Below are 14,395 nucleotides of genomic sequence, written 5' to 3'. Positions count from 1 at the left end.
CTTCACTTCGATTTCAGGAACTTGCTGAATTCCCCAAACTGGCACTCCATACAATGTTACCTCTTTTGCCTGGGCCCTATACATGTTTAAAACAACATTCAAAGGCTTTCCCTGGCAGCGGGACAAAAAACTGGAAATTCCCCCCACTTGTTGACTGTACTTTGCTGATTGTTTTTTGTGTTGATGTACGCGGTACCTGTACGCATCTCTGAGAATCTGACCACCAGGTAATCGAATTCCTTCACTCTAGGTATTATGTCTCTGTTACAAAGCATTGGGAGCATTTTGGGAGATCGCCTTCATCCTTGTGTATCCCATTACTGCAGATTTTCTTGTGTTTATTTTAAGGCCCAGATTATCCATAAAGGCTGCATAAGTGGAGATCAGCACCGGGAGGGCCGTAGGGGTTCTGGCAATAAACACAGTGTCATCTGCATAAGCCAGAACTGGGAAAGCCCTGCCCCCCAGGTACGGTTAATCCATCCTCCTTTTCACCAGGGCTTTTAAAAGCTCATTAATGTAAAGAGTGAAGAGAATCGGGGCCAAGACACATCCCTGCCGAACACCGCACCCACGTGTTAGGTCACCCTCCAGCCTGGCTACAGACAACCAAGAATTTTCCCATTTAATGTTTTCGTTTTGGGTTGTCTTGCATCTGAACACACGATAATCACTTGTCACTAAAGGTGGTGGTTACCCTCTTTTTTGTTTTTGTTTTATTGAATTCTGCCAATTGATTTGGCTATTACAATGGTGTGAGGACAAGGCTAAGACTGTGTTCTAACCTCCTGCACACCCAGTATCTCTGAATGAAAACCTGTTTTGTATTTCTGTTTGCTCTCGGTACAAACAGCCTTTATTAATAATACTGATTCATGATTAACTAAATGCACCCAGCAGCAAAATAAATTTATAAGCTGTTTATATGATACCTATTTTTGTCTGAACTACTTCTTGTACATCTTCACATTTACAGTGTTTTTGTATTTCCTTGGACACAATAGAAATTACCTGGGCCTACTAGAATCAGTAAGTAGTCCCGCCCCTAAAACGTTACACGTCAGAACAGACCCCCCCTTGTTAACCGAACACCACACCCAACCTTAAAGCACGCGCTGCAGTGCCCCCACAGGACCACTGCGCACCGTTAAGGATTTCAATCAGGCGACGCACACCTTAATCTCATCCCAGTATGCAGCGCACAATTGAAATGCTTATGTCAGATTAGATTCAATATTTGAGAGATAAACCACTCATATCACCCCCCCTTTTCTAATACCCGGGTCACAATGGACCAGGAACCAGGCTGGTTGATAAAATATAATATTTATTTATTTATTTGAAAATTAAAAGAATCATACCATTTTTAATATGGGGCAGCAATCACCATTGGGATGATAAGAACCATAAGAATGTAAGCAATGCACTTAGTTTAACCTTCTACTGACACATCTACAAAACACTAGGGAATAGGAGCACTTTTTGATTTTAAGTAAGATAGCACCAGACTTAGAATTTCCCCCTGCAAGGTTCCCTCAACCCACAAATAATCAATTTTAAGTGGATAAACAGAATCAACAGGTAATCAGGAATGACAAATGGAAAACCGAATTAAAATCCGACTTTCCCTCCCCAAACAAGAGAGAAAAACGGATTTAAACCCGGGCAATGCTAAAAATGACACTCGGAAATGGATGAATAAATGAAGGAATGTGTATAAAACTCTTGAAACAAAAACAATTCTTTACTGGAGCAACACTGGAAAGATACTAGTAATCACAAGCAATGGATTGAGCAAAGGCATACAATTTGAAAGTGAATGGAAGATTGAAAACAGTTTATAAGCAAAATGACATGTTGGAAATTTAACACACTTTTGCAATTCCCGCCTGAATTTACCAAAACGTTTTTTAATAAAAACAGGTGAAATATTGTAAATCTTGATGCGGGTGTAGCTATGGATCATAGGCACAATATGAAAGTGAAATGAGGTCTCTAGCTGTTAAATTGAGTGAGTTATGCAAGATCTAGTGAGGTGCATTTTTGAGAAAATGAAGGCGCAAAAAAGGCAAGGAAATCAGCTTTGACAAGGACAGTTTTACTCTACACTAGAGCATTCAGGCTAGACTACCAGATTGAGACACAGTAAGCTGCGGGGTTGACTCATGAGTTCAACCCTATCACCTCTGCATCCGCCCTGGCAGACCGAGTCCGATCACTCAAACAGGATTAATAGTTTAGGATTTTACAAGACAAAATTTTTAAAGATGTTGGCGCTAGCACAAGGAATCAAAGCAGGGTTTCAAGAATGATTTTTGACAATATTACAAGTTATCAGGATAAGGATGGAATGACTTAGAGATTGGGATGGAAAAAAGCACGGCAAGTTGCTATGGTTTTCTATGGTTCCTATTGATACTCACAGTCCACTTTTTATTTTTTGGATTTTGGACAGCCAGCGCTCTGGATCACCACACGGATCTGGTCTAACACAGGACAGCCAGACAAAATCAGCGGGCATAGACAGCTGGGCATGGACTGGATACCAAAGGATAGTTCTTCTGGACTGGCAATTCTGGTTACCAGATACTATTGGTCATCAGGGTAGCAGTATGGCAGCAGCATGCAGTGAGTGGCATACCAGGTTAATTCAGGATGCTTCCCAAAAACCACAGCGTTTCCCTTGGTTATTGGGATTATTTTAGATTTGAGGCCTAGCTGAAGCAAGATCAGCAATGCTTGGCATTGTGGTTGGGATCTGGAGTTTAGATGGATAAATGCAAGATGAAGACAGGAACAGACAGGAACAGGACGCCGGCATAGGAAATCAGGAATCAGTGTCCAAGTGTCTTGTCAGGGGTCCTTATTATATTGACAAATGACATCATCATGGTAGAGGCTGGGCAGGGTTAACTATGCCCGCCTCTAAACTACTTGGATTGGGCAGGGGAGCTAGTCTCCGCCTCGCTCCGCTTCGCTCTTAGTTGGTTAGATTTCTAAGGGGATGATGTCAGGTTTATGAGGTGAGGTTTACAATGTCCCAACACTCCCACATTTACTTTACTTAAAATCCGAGTTTGCCAAAAACATACATTTCTTCACCTGCAACGTCTTGGCAAATTATACATACAGTTAATTCTGTGCCTCACATTTCAGTCCAATCCCCAGGTTTTTGTGACCTTATTTCGCCTTTCTGACACATTTTGGTGTTTTTACACATTAAAGATAGGGCCTAAAATTCCACGATGTTATACACAAATGCAAATTGCCCCAAGGAATGTATGTACAAAATCTTATGTTTGCCACGTTGGAAATTTAACACACTTTTGCAATTCCTGCCTGAATTTACCAAAACGTTTTTTTATAAAAAACAGGTGAAATATTGTAAATCGTGATGCAGGTTTTGTGTTGGGGTGTAGCTATGGATCATAGGCACAATATGAAAGTGACGTTTACAATGTCCGAACACTCCCACATTTACTTTACTTAAAATCTGAGTTTTCCAAAAACATACATTTCTTCACTTGCAATCTCTTGGCAAATAATACAGACAGTTCACATATTCTGTGCCTCACGTTTCAGTCCAATCCCCAGGTCTACGAGAACTTGTTTCGTGTTTCTGACACATTTTGGTGGTTTTACACATTAAAGATAGGGCCTAAAATTCCACAATTTTATACACAAATGTGAATTGTCCCCAAGGATGTATGTACAAAATCTTATGTTTGCCACATTAATACTTTCCTTTTTTCTGTCATATTTCGTAACTTCTGTTCCCCATGCGGCAATGAGTCCTACCAAGTTTTAAAAGATAGGCCACAAAATTAGATTAACACACTGCAAACTTTTAAATTTCTACTAATTCTTGCTACAGAAATAAAAGTCTTTAAAGTTTCTTTATAACATAGTCTCTGGCACCAAAGGGCAGTCCCTTTGTTACTTGAGCCTGTTTTTTTTCCTTCAACTGCAAGCAGCTGTCATTTCCTTCCAGGCAAGGGGGTTTCCAGTCTTAATTGAAGGTTTTATTACCCCTTCACACTTGACAGGTGAGTGTCCCAGGACTGCTATTCTCCCAGCCTGGAGCACAGACGAATGTCTGATGAGCAGGTGGACTTTCATTGTCCTGTCCCATACAAAGTTTTTCAAGCTGGCACTTCGCACCTACGTGTCCTGGATTTAGGGTGTATCTCCCTTCCTTTGGGAGGCTTCACAGCTGGCAACTGGAAAAACAGATTTTTCTGAGAGCTTGCAGCTCCAGCCTATGTCTTTTAAACTGTTTAATTTCTTACTTTAGGTCTTGAATTAAACAAACCTATGACAGAAGATATCCTATGTGTGTATTATCACCACTAACATAATTCCGTTACATTGCTAAGTAATCAGGCTTTCATCAACAATTGAGTTTTAAACAGGTAATTTTTTTCTCTTCAGTCAGCACAGCCCATTATTCCACATGTGTTAAAAACTGCTATCCTTTCTTTCTTTAATTCGGTTTGCAGCACCTCAGATTGCCACAGTCCTTGCAGCTGTAGTCCTTTTCCTTGCACCAGGACTCTTATCTCAAGTATAGATACATTTATCCTTGACCTGGCTCAGAGAGTAAAAAGTCTCTTTGAACTGCTGTGCCTGGATACATTTTGTCAACAAATAAATGTGTGTTTCCCGTGCGAGTGAAAAGAAAGTTGCTTGTTGATTTCTTTCAAATCTACTTTGACAGGACCTGTCATTCAGGAATAATGCCTGGTTTTTCTGAGGCACAATGACTTATCCTGGGCCTGGCAGGGCCGTTTCCATCACAGTGGTTTCAGAATGTACAGATGGAAATAGCATAACAAAGCATTTTGAAAGGGTGAAGACAAGTTTCATTCTGAAGGGGAATTTTTGGTTTTTGCAGCAATGCAGTGCTGCCGGTTCACTTGATTCCATATATATGTCTCAGAACACACTGCAATACTTTTTCAGTGTGTCCCCTTGTTCCATTTTGCCTGAAGTGGGTGAGACACAACCCAACCCCTTTTAGCCCCTTTCACGCTTTGAAACACTTATGTATAGGCGCGTTATAAATGCCATATCATATCATAACAAAGGTTTCAGATGGGAATCTTGCTTCTCCAATACCCTAGGTAAGGATCTCAGGGTAAACGTGTACACCAATGGGTTAATAATATTTGAAGCCAAGCATTCCAGCCTGTCTGCTCTAGTCACCATCCTTCCCAACCTCATGAAAATGACAAAAAAGCTCCCCTGAATATCTCCAGCCACAGTCCTAAGGCCAACATAACCACCAATCAACAAGAACACTACACTTAATAATGTAAGAACCCCTTAATGTGACAATCACCAATGCACCCACTCCTCTTATGACCAATGCTAGTGCTGCAGTAACTCTCCCCCATCAGTGACCAGTACACATCAACCTCTACCTATGTCACAAAGCCCAAGTAGAAGGAAGAAACTATATAAAAGCAGCCACAAGATTAATGAAACTACCATTAATATGTCACCCAATTCTACCAGCTCTCTCACTACACTGTAAGATCATTGTAGATCATTGTACTAGATTTCATAAACATGGGTGCAGCAGTACCAAGTGCAACTAACATACAACATGCTGTTGAAGACCACCACATTGACATCCTGGGCATCAACAGACAGGTTTCAAGGAGAACTATATCACACACCTTGACATATTACTCCCTGACTACTCCAAAATCATATCCAACAACGGACTGAACAGACACTGAAGTGGAATGGCCCAGTCTAACCGGATGAATAGCAGGCCTATGAAGCAGGGTCAGACGCAGAAGGTAAGATATAAACTGCAAGTGTATTGCTTGGAAATGAACCACATGGCTACCCAGCCACCATGCCCCTCCCAACAGTCAAGAAAGCGGTACCCGGGCCAAGAGTGAACACGCCAGGGTTCCATTACACCAGTCTACATCCTTAACACTGCCCAAAATGCCAACCTAGAATTCCTTACCTACAAAAGCATCAACAACCATAATACCTCTTAAACCTGCATACTGCTGTACTGCCCATCAGGCTACAACTCCGCATTCATCAACCTTTGGTCCGATCCCCTTAATGACACACTGGCCTTCTCAGATAAGAGGCTGATACTAGGCAACATTACTCTCTGGCTTAATCCTCCAACAGACAAATAAGCCTATACATTTAAGATCATAATGAAGAACCTGGGCTTCTACAGAGGGCTCAACGCTCCTACATATAGCAACTGTCACAAAAGGGCATTATGATCTCATCATTATACACCTAGAGATGGCAGCACACATCTATGTCCTTTGTTCCAAATCACCAACTTAATGTGAGTAGCAAGCAACACCAAAAAAGCTACTCCTACGAGACTCTGCCCACACAGAAGGTCACCATGTCTCCTTCAGACCTCTTAATCAGGGTGTGGGGTGAAATATAGCCCCTGAATGCCAGAAATAAAGAGGCCAGATTGATTTGTGAAATCCCTTTGAAGTATAAGGCCAGCCCAGAAATGGTGATGTCAGACAAGAACCCCTTTGAACCAAAAACAGTCTAATGTTTGCGATTGGTTTGAGGGGTTACCTGCACGCCAGTTTTCTCTATTCCAAAATGATTGAATATTGGTGCACACTGTCGCACTGTGTGTGGCCACGGAGGGTTCCCACTACCTCTTTCTGCACAAAGTTTACTGATGCCACAACACAACTTGTGCCAGTGTGAAACTGAATATATTATTAGTATGAATAGTGTCTGTTGGCCAACGGACACTATTCATACTAATAATAAATTTAGTTTCACACTGGCGCAAGTTGTGTTGTGGCATCAGTAAACTTTGAACCAAAAACAGGCCTAAATCTCAAAGGAAATAAAGTGGTCTGAAAATCTCAAAAGTGCAAAGATATGCGTGATGCATTTCATCAAGGAAAATAAAGACATGTGGCTGACAATGCTGTTTTACTAAATCCATGGAGAGCTGCACTTTTACTTAAAGAGACAGACAGCAGCATGTACAATATCTTTATGCAACCTGCGACTGTGATCCTGAAATCTTAATTGAAACCAAGATTCTTCCAATTATGAAAAATAAAAGAACTTCCTTTTTCCCTCATCCAAATTACATTATCCTAAGAGAAATGCTCACTAGACTAGTTTGAAGATGGTTTTCTCATATAACTGTCCTATACATATGGACAATCCAGAGGTGATAATCATATATTTTACAACAGTGAGATTAAAGAAGTACATTACATATGGATATAAGGCCCAGTTTCCTTATAAAATGTCATGTGAAATGCATTGTGTGTGAGCTTAAAGCCATTGTTTGCAGAATTTTACATGCAGCCGGTCATTTCTGCTAGGATGAAACTTAACCTCCAAGACCTTTCCTCTGCTGATCCTGGAATGGGAGGTCTGGTTGTCAACCATCAATCAGGGCCATTGCTTAAAAATATTGAAAGAAATACACATCCTAGATTGAAACCACAGTCGAAACAGATAAGGCCATGCCTGTTCTTTCAGCAGAATTGACCTTGAGGTCACAATTCCCATAAAATGTTCATTAGAGTTGCAGCCAGGGCCATTACAAGCCATGAACGGAGGGGCAAACATAAACATGAGTCAGGCTCTGGTTGATCACACGCTCAAAGGAAAATTAAACAAAGCGAATAAAGAAAAGACTGGCGTCTAGATAATGGAAATTACATATTATTGCATAAAATGGGCAGCGTATATGCCACAACGGTCATTCAAGACTTTTATTAAAGGTGACAGTAACCCCCCTTTGAACCATGCGGAAACAATTTTTGTGTGGTAAACATAACTAACATTATTAATGAAAATTTGATTTGGCCCTTACCTTGATTCCAAGAGATTTGAAAGTTGGTGTGAGGGTTAAGGAAATAATTAACATGGGAACTATGAAGTGGCATATTTTTCACCGATACGGCTCCTGAGTAAATTAAGAAAACCTGTATCTCTGCATAGGAAGGGCGTACCGACTTCAGACTAGCATCATCTGATTTGCCTTAAAATGCAGTTCTTAAAAATATGTCCATGCATGTAAAGATTTGGAAAATTATGGTACTTGCCCTGTTGATAGATTTTTAGAGTTGACACAGGCCGAGCCCACATGTCAGTTTTTGATGACAACACTTTCTCCTCCCACAGCTTTCCTAACTCACACCCCTCATCTCCTTGTCCTATTAGCACACAGGTGGGAGGTGGGTAGAGAAAACCAACCAATCCCTTTCGCACGAATCATGAAAAGTTTGTGATGTAACCTGCTGCTGAACTGGTGCGAGAAACAATCAAGCAGAGAGGCCCCAAATCTTGCATTGGAGACAGGGACCAGGAGACATAGAAGCTGACTGGGACCTTTTGCAGGAGCCAGAGGGGATTATCCTGGACTGACACCCTTGCTGTCCCAGAGGTGCCCCATTAGTCCCTGATGCTCACTGCAAGGCCTATCCTGTAAGTGAAACTATCCCCAAAATCATAGATTGTGTAGGCCCTGCATTTTTCAAGCATCATTTTAGTTATTTCCCCACAGCAAAATATCCTGTTTGTCTATGTAGATCCTTAGCATATTTAATTAAAGTAAATCAATTAATTCCCATATAGAAATCACTGGATGTGTTTTGTTGGCATTCGAAACTAACAAGCTCCTCCCAGTGTGTTTTGAGCTGGTATAAACATAAAGATTTGCCAAAAGAATAAATCCCAAAACCCTGTTTCCACGTGAGTGTGAAGGGTGCAAAACGAAACTGCCCCTTTGTTCCCATTGTGCTCCACCCAAAACCACAAAGCCCCTCCTGTTCTTTTTCGGTGTGGCAAAGCAAATGTTTCCATTGCCCTCATATGGCATCTGGGGTACTAAGTAAAAAAAAACCACGATTTCGCCCCTGAATCCCTTTTTCCAAAGAGTGCATTTTATCAGAATCCCAAAACGATTTTCCCATTGTGTTCCCACTCTCTACCACTGGTCTTCAATTCAGACGGGTCAAGTTTAATTGATGTTTGGAAAGTGGGGGTTGCTGGGAGAAAAGTATTATAACCAAATCAGCAATCAATGTGTGTCTTGAATTGTTCTTTTTCTGTAGGGGTGGGTGATATGAGAAGAAAGCTGCGGGAGATTGTGACTGCATATCTCAGTATTATCTCTGTGTCTGTGCCGTTACCAAAGTCAGTTGTGTTCTTGTGTTGCCACGCTACCAGTGGCTGATGTTAGTCTATTTGTCAAATTAGTTTTAAATAAATTAATACATCTATGTTCTCACTACACACCGGCCTGGTTCCTAGTCCATTGTGGCACCTGGAATTTGTTGGGGTTGGGTTCGAGACAGGTTAGAGGACTTATCAAATAGAACCTGAATCAAAATCATAGTGATTTGTTGTGCACCACTTTCATTGGAGGAAAGGAGCTCTCTGAGTTGAGTGTGACCACGTGATAAACCGCGACAACAGTGCCAAACTTAACTTCCACCAGACCTTGAACACAAAGGCCACCCATATAGGCACCAAAAAGCACCTTAGCAAGCTACTACAAGCACTAAAAGTAGAGGTGATCACATTACTGTACATGATGCCACCTATTTAAAAAAAAAAAAAAAACACCCCTTCACCCTCCCCCCCAAACCGATCAACAAATGGCTTGATAACAAGCTTAACACACATAGAAGAAAACTGAGGAACATGGAACCCAGCCGGAAGGACTTATTAGCTCCTGACAATAAACCTGCTGGAAAGAATCATTATCAAATGGTACCATGTCATAATTGAATGAAAAACGAAAGTTTAATTACTGAATAGCAACCAATAGATCCTCAGAAGCGTTCAAAATATTTGCCTTATCTCAGGATCATCTGCTAGGGGGACCACAGACTATAATCTAGACCACTAGTATGCCCTACGTTTTGTATTTATTAATGTTCGTAAATTGTCCAAAATATGTTTTCCCCAATGGGCATACATTCTACTCTGTAAAGTATCCGGATGGTTTGAATGCACTAACCCTGTTTTATTTTCCCGCCTTTGTTCCGTGAAACAATTTCTATTGTGATTTGAAGCTGTGTAAAACACCAACAAAATAGAAGTAAAATAAGATTGAAAGCAATATAAAACACAATATTCCGCTGCTTGATTTCTCTTTTTTGATACACCTTGAAGAGGAAAGCAAAAGTCCCAATTCTCTAATCGCATAGTTAGGATGTGGAGGAGGAGTTGTGAGATCTGGGTGACAAATAGTATATAAGTTTTGAGTAATTATTATTGGGCAAGTCCTGATAAGAATCATTGATATATAATTCTATACTTTGCTTATAAAGATGAACTTTTTTCAACTTTATTCAAAGTGAGTGTTGGATCCCAACGACCTGATCTTCTTTCAGTGGGCACTTGTTTGCACACTTGTCTATAAGGAGGAATTTCTTTGGCCCAGTTTTACCATTCTGCCCCATTTAGCAGCGGGAAGATTGAGCACCGTCTGCTGGCAGTAACACCCTAATCCAGTGTGGAGCTGTATTTAATTGTGAACCATTGACCTTCATGAGCATTGCCACACCAGCATACAAACAAATATGTTCAATACACTTAACAGCAAAGCATATGCATCACCTTAGCTTTAAGTTTGTCAATCACGCTGCACATTAGCTAACCCACTTAGGTAAATCTTTGTGGATGTATAAACACATTTACAGAAATCAACTTTTGATTTGACAAGATTTGGGGATTTAAATCCCTGTACGGAGGATAGCTCACTTTACCGAACAACTGTAATTGCCAGGCCACAGAAGCTAGGCAGAGATTGTTTGCAGCACCGCATTGTCCTTTGATAGAGGTAGGGCCTCTCTCTGTCTGCCTAGCAATGTTCTTGTCCAAGGTTTGGAAATGTGACTCCGATGGCATTCTTTTCTTCACCGTAAACGTGATGATCATGAATGTGCTGTGGTCTTTACAGTCATTAACAGAAAGCCTCTGGCTCGCATAAGTCATGGGTGAGGAGCCACCCTCTTCTCCTTTGGACCCATTCCATAGTGCAGGCTGGTTGGAGCTGGAACCAGATCACATATCTATCTGAAACCCTGATTGTAATCACATATCTGGGCACCTGCTTCTTGTTTAAACCTGTTTCACTATGGCTGCCACGACTTTCCAATGCGGTTATCACACTCGGTATTGTACCAGGAATGCTGCATTTGTTATGTATCATGGAACCCCAAGGGTCTTTTCGCCATCAAATAAACAATACTATTAAGAAAGAAAATCTTTATTAGCATCCATGTTAATATGATGGAAGATTCTTTGGAATTTACTGAGGGAAGAAAAATTAACATTTCTCATATATACAGAACAAGAACTTTTTCTTTTAATAACCACGATAAGGTTGCACAATCTCTTGTGAAGTTGTGTGGTACCATGACTTGATTTATTTCTGGAATTACACAGCACAGTCACATGCAAATATTTTTGTAAGAAAAAATCAATGTTAACTGTCGAAGCCTGCGCAGGCAAAGGCTGCAGTGTTGTGCACTCGCAGGTGCGCGAGACTCTGCTCAACCGTCCGTCGGGCCTATACTTCTGCCACATAAACGCAACTTCCGGCAGGGCCTACTTATCTTCCAGGCACTGAAGTACACACAGTCAAATCACGCGCAGGCAAAGGCCGCGGTGTTGTGTGCTGCAGGTGTGCGAGACTCTGCTCGACTGTCCGTCGGGCCTACACTTTTGCCATGTAGACACAACTTCTGGCAAGGACTACTTATATTCCAGGCACCGAAGGCCAAACATGCGAAGTCCAAGCAGCAAAAGGGTGCAGTGTTGTGCACCACAGGTGTGCAAGACTCTGCTCGACCGTCCCTCGGACCTACACTTCTGCCACGTAGACGCAACTTCCGGCAAGGATTACTTATCTTCCAGGCACCGAAGCCCCCACAGGCGAAGCCCACGCAGGCAAAGGCCACGGTGTTGTGTGCCACAGGTGCGTGAGACTCTACTCGACCGTCCGTCGGGCCTAAACATTTACCACCTAGACACAATTTACGGTAAGGAGTACTAATCTTCCAGGCACTCAAGCCCACACAGGTGAAGCCCATGTAGGCAAAGACAGCAGTGTTACACACGGCAGGTGTTAGGTGCCGTTATATGGTGCCCCCCCAAATTCCCAGCAAGTAAGTGCAATCGTGCCACTTGCACCCAGGACCTGCCCCTCGCACTCTGAGCTGCGCCCGACTCCCGCTCAGGCCTGTGACATCAGGTAGGTGCAATCAGACCACTTAAACTAAGGCCTGCATTTTGCACCTGAGCTGTGCCCGACTCCTGCTCAGGCCCGCCACTTCAGGTAAGCACAATCGTGCCAGTAGCACCGACGCCTGCATTTTGCACCCTGAGCTGTGCCCCGACTCCCGCACAGGGTAGTAAAGCCCTAATCATGGGGAGTACCCAGATTTTGAAATTACCATTGGAAAAATAGGTAAAATAACCAGGGCCTCATCACGAGTTAGGCGGTATCCCGGTGGTAATATCGCCAGGATACTGGCCAATGCTAATAGCGCTACCTCAACTCGTTCCGGCACAATTTGCGCTGGATCATGAGTTGTGGGGGGCGGCAAATCCCCATTCCCCATTGGGTCCATAGAACCCAATGGGGTTGGCTAGTGCTATTACTGCCGGCGATAATTGTGTCAGAAGTAAAAGTGCCGAAAACAGCTGAACAAAGACCGAAAATTGCATTTTTACCACCAGCAAAAAAGCTGGAGGTAAAAATGCCATTTCCGCCCAACTCTTCATTTGACCAGCCCTTAAATGCAGCGGTAATACCTTTACTGCTGCATTTAAGGGCTCAGGCCAAACTCGTCATGAGGCCCATGCATGGTTTGACGTGCAACGTGCAGGCCATGTGTACGAATTTGGGCAGGAATGACTTACCTTTCCAAAGTCTATTTGATAATGAGAGTTAATGCCTTGCATCGACATCAGAGGGGCTTTTGTCAAACGAGGTCCACATAAGTACATTTATCTACGAGTCATGGATTTGATACTGTTTTTCTGTGAAAAAGGAATTAATTTGACCTTTTGAAAAGTTATTTGGTATGCATTAAGGCATTAAAGAGGGAGACTCACACGAGGCCCTCGTGACATTCCCATCACTGATGTATCGCAGGAGCGAGAAGCTCTTCTTACTCAGACAACCATTCAGGCCATACCCGGATGACAGTATTGAAGAGATACAGTTGTAATCAACTGAACAATTTGACTGTCTGAAACCTTGAAGAACGCTGATGATATCACGACTGACATCATGACATACATACGTTAGACATGAAGCACATAGACATCCCTGCACGCAGACATTTAGCTTTATTACTGATAGACACAAAGAATATGCTTATGACTAATACACGTATACCCTTTTGCTACTTGGAAACGGCAAGACGCATAAGAATTAACATGGGCGGCCATACGAATAAAGATGGAAGCCACAGATGCTTTGGAGTGAATGGGAAAAGTAGGACTAACTCAAGCACACAGAGAAAGGCAGACAGGGTGGTTCTGCTGAAGCATGCAAACCAGGCTTCCAGCACGGACACTCTGCACAGCCTCTCTAAGGACACTGAGAGGGCATGTTTTCAAGTTAACAGAAGTGATAGGACACCTTCAGGGAAAACAAACCAAAAACCTTCATATTTGCAAGCAAGAGAAATCTATTTTGTGGTCTCTACACATGTGATCTGAACCTGCGAGACAGAGCCTATTCATTCGAGCCAGGCTGAGAAGTCTGGTCCCATCGAACCAGAGGCAGAGCCAAATGTTCTGTCTCAAGGCATGGGAGATCGTAGATGGCAACTTGTTGGGAACATGCAGTACCTTTTGGGTCATTCCCACCATCTTGCATAGTTGCACTTGGCCTTATAACTGTCCAAAGCTCCAAGGCTGAGAAGACCCTTTCTGCCCAATCCCTAATCACCTTCCATGCTAAGCTTACACTATGTTGCATAGGCCAATCATCTTAAGCTAATCAGAAACTTTGTATTCATAACACATAGATGTGGTCTCTGCAGGAGCCACAGGATATGGCTTAGCCAATAATTCTTTAGGTTTTTGGGATGTAACTTAATTTTTGTGATGGCAGACCTTAACAAAACTGGACGACAGGTGTCTAGAGATTGAGAGCACTTGGTGAATATTGCATTGTTCATGCTGCAATCCCTGTCATTGATTTTTTAATAAAGACAATGAACTTTGTCCTATGGCTGGGTCTTCCTTTCTTGTGGCAAGGGATTTCCATGGCCCGGTTCCTCTTGTATGTAAACGGGGAGACTGATAATAGTTGCCTTGTAACTCTAAGTGGTAGCGAGAGGATCATTGCTAAAACCCCTCAGCAGTAAAGCCATCTTTTTCCCGT

The 14,395-nt window shown here is 42.3% G+C and overlaps 1 long non-coding RNA gene across 1 annotated transcript in view; it reads left to right on the top strand.

Moving 5' to 3' along the window:
* The window catches only part of LOC138472646 (uncharacterized), a 117,249-nt gene that overhangs the window by 90,251 nt on the left and 12,603 nt on the right, over nt 1-14,395 (top strand). The gene's annotated exons all lie outside the window — the stretch shown is intronic.

This window comes from Ambystoma mexicanum, chromosome 8 (assembly GCF_040938575.1).
Source record: "Ambystoma mexicanum isolate Mex_15411 chromosome 8, UKY_AmexF1_1, whole genome shotgun sequence".
NCBI classification, from domain to species: Eukaryota; Metazoa; Chordata; class Amphibia; order Caudata; family Ambystomatidae; genus Ambystoma; species Ambystoma mexicanum.
This window is presented reverse-complemented; position numbering and strand designations above follow the sequence as displayed.